Below are 2,918 nucleotides of genomic sequence, written 5' to 3' on the forward strand. Positions count from 1 at the left end.
ATATGGCACATCTTTTGGGTACAGGACACAACTACAAGAGAGACTCTACCTAACAAATTCAAGTATTGTGACCTGGTTGTTAGTACAGTCATACTAACCTGAAATAAAAAGAAAGAAAGAAGGAAAACTTTAAATAGTCAACAACTTTCTAGAAAAAAAAAAAAATTAGCAAAATTAAATTTAAGAAGAGGTAACATATATACACCAATTATCTTTAACTACCTTAAATGTACTGGAATAGTGAATTACGGCCCGCTAATTAAAGGAACCAAAGACTAGGTGAAGTTTTTTTATTGGAAATTCTAAGCCTTTATAATTACATAATTTTAATAATATCTGTTACCATAGGTGTTATAAGAAGATGGATATCTTGCCATTTTATTATGGCAGCATAATTCTAATCCAAATTTAAACAAAAATGAAGTACTAAAATATACAAAAATAAACTTCCAAACAATCTTAATTAGAAGTATTGATGAAACCATTAATTGTACAATATTACAAAACATAATGCAATGGCACATAAAAATGCTATATCTAAATATTATTCATTCTAGGAATGCAAGAATGATTTAGTATTAGAAAATCAAATACTGCATGCAAAATATAGGGAAATTCAAGGAGAAATATATAAATAAATAGTAAGTGTTGAAAAGTAATTTTATGATATTCATCAGTCTTTCCTAATTGAAATAAAAAAATAACCCTCCCCTCCAGCAAACCCCTTTAGGGAAATAGCAGCAGAAATAAAGTCAATTTTTATAAATAGCTTTTATCATATGATTAAACATTCTCTTTTATATAGAAGCTATGCAATTTTCTTAAATCTGAAAAAAAGAGAGGCCATCCATTAACAATGATTAAACCATCATCTATGGTTTTATCAATTCTAAAACAATCATTTATTTATTCAACAAATATTAATCACATATTTGGTATCTACCAAGCACTGAGAATACTGCAATGAATGAGTGACCTGACCTTGGCTTCTTATAAAACTATTTCTACTAGTGAGAGAAACAGAAAATTAGTAAAGGATAGAATATAAATTATAGTGTTATGGTGAAAAATAACCAAGAGCAGCCTTGCAATATTTCTTACAATTAATATATTGGTATTCTTCTACCTACCTATCCACTCCTGGAAATCCATTTCCTACAAATAAAAAGTTATATTAGTCACAAAATACCGCAATCAAAATAAATATCTATATAAACAAATATAAATAAGTATTGAAGAAATTGTGGTAAGATGTTATGACAGAGTATTATTCAATCATTTAAATGACTGAAATAAATTTCAACCTCTTGACATGAGAAGATACTCACATTTATGATTAAGAAGAGAAATAAAGACGTAGGTAGAATATTCCATTTTGATAGAAGAAACAATAACAAAGATAATGATTCTGGGAGCAGTGCCTGTGGCTCAAAGAAGTAGGGCACTGGCCCTATATGCCAGAGGTGTCAGGTTCAAACCCAGCTCCAGGCAAAAAAAAAAAAAAAAAAAAGAAAGAAATGAAAAGAAAATGATTCTGTATATATGTGTGTGTGTTTATGTATGTCTATATATATACATAAATGCATTTGTAAAATTTTATGAGGAACAGGAGAGCATATAACAGTAAATGATGGTTACCTGGCAGATGATGTTAATACCTGTGAAAGTAACCAAAACAATAAAGCCAAGTAATCTAGATAACAATAATGTGTGTAATATTAATCCTTTTGAGGATGTGTGAAAGCTTGCTATGAAATATTCATGATGATGATCTCAGGATAGCAGAATTTTAAGTAATTTTCACATATATTTTGCTAGCTGTATTTTTAAATAATAAAAATTAAAATAAAAAAAAAAAAACCTTACTAATGTTCAGAGGTGATATTCTGACTTTGATGCAGTGTTTTCACAATATAACTTGTTACTTAAGAGGTCCTTGCGAAGAACAGTGAGTAAAAGACTATACCACCCAAGGGAATGATTCATGAAATTTACAGGTACTTTGCACATGCCTTTAACCCAGAATGAGATTCGAGTCTGGAACCTCAAATAGAGAGATGAAGGTATTTTATCCACACTTGATATCCCAACTTCCCTTCACCCCTAACAAGACCAAATTAAACAGAATAGCTTTTTAAGTTGAAAAATCAACTTCCTTTTGCATTCCTTTAAGGCATTCCAAGCATGATTTCAGTTACAGGATTTGTTACTTCAGAAATGGCTAAGGTAAATCATGCTGTTTAAGATGAAAAATGTAACCCACATACCACCATTGTTCTCTGTGCTTCGCTCTCAGTTCAGACTATTTTTACCCTCATCAAGCTGCAAAATACTGTTTGAAAAATTAAGCTAGGCCCTGAGTGTTCATCATGAAGTTTATTTGTATTGTCAGGCCTCAGATACATTAGGCAGTAGGTCTACTCTAAACAGGCTCCTTTTATGGACTACCCACCACTTTAGGAGCTGATAGGAGTGTGCCAACCTCTACCTGTCAAAGAAGCTTTGTGAATACCCATCACTCTCCCCCACTGGACTACTAGGTAGTCGGTTTTAAATACTAAGTATAATATAGTAATAACAACACATTGAAGTTTTGCACATCAGACTGTCTGATAGTTGTTTCAGTCCTTTAGTTCACCCACATTTTATAATTCCATCTCAGACGCAATCCAGGAGTATGTTTTCACCAGTAACTTCAGACAAGCATCTTGTATAAGAAAATCCAGTATGATAGCATTCAATGTAGTACAAAAGAATCTGCAATAGCACAGTATAAAACAGTACATTTTTTTCCTGTATTTTATAAAGACAAAGTTTAACACAAAAGGAAGTTTTTAGATAATCTTACTTTTCTACAATGTGACTATTTGTTAGGGCCAGTGAACTTTGCCCTGAAGGTCATCCAGAGGAGAAGAAAT

Source organism: Otolemur garnettii, unplaced genomic scaffold (assembly GCF_000181295.1).
Source record: "Otolemur garnettii isolate 467f Iridium unplaced genomic scaffold, OtoGar3 scaffold00012, whole genome shotgun sequence".
In the NCBI taxonomy this organism is placed as follows: Eukaryota; Metazoa; Chordata; class Mammalia; order Primates; family Galagidae; genus Otolemur; species Otolemur garnettii.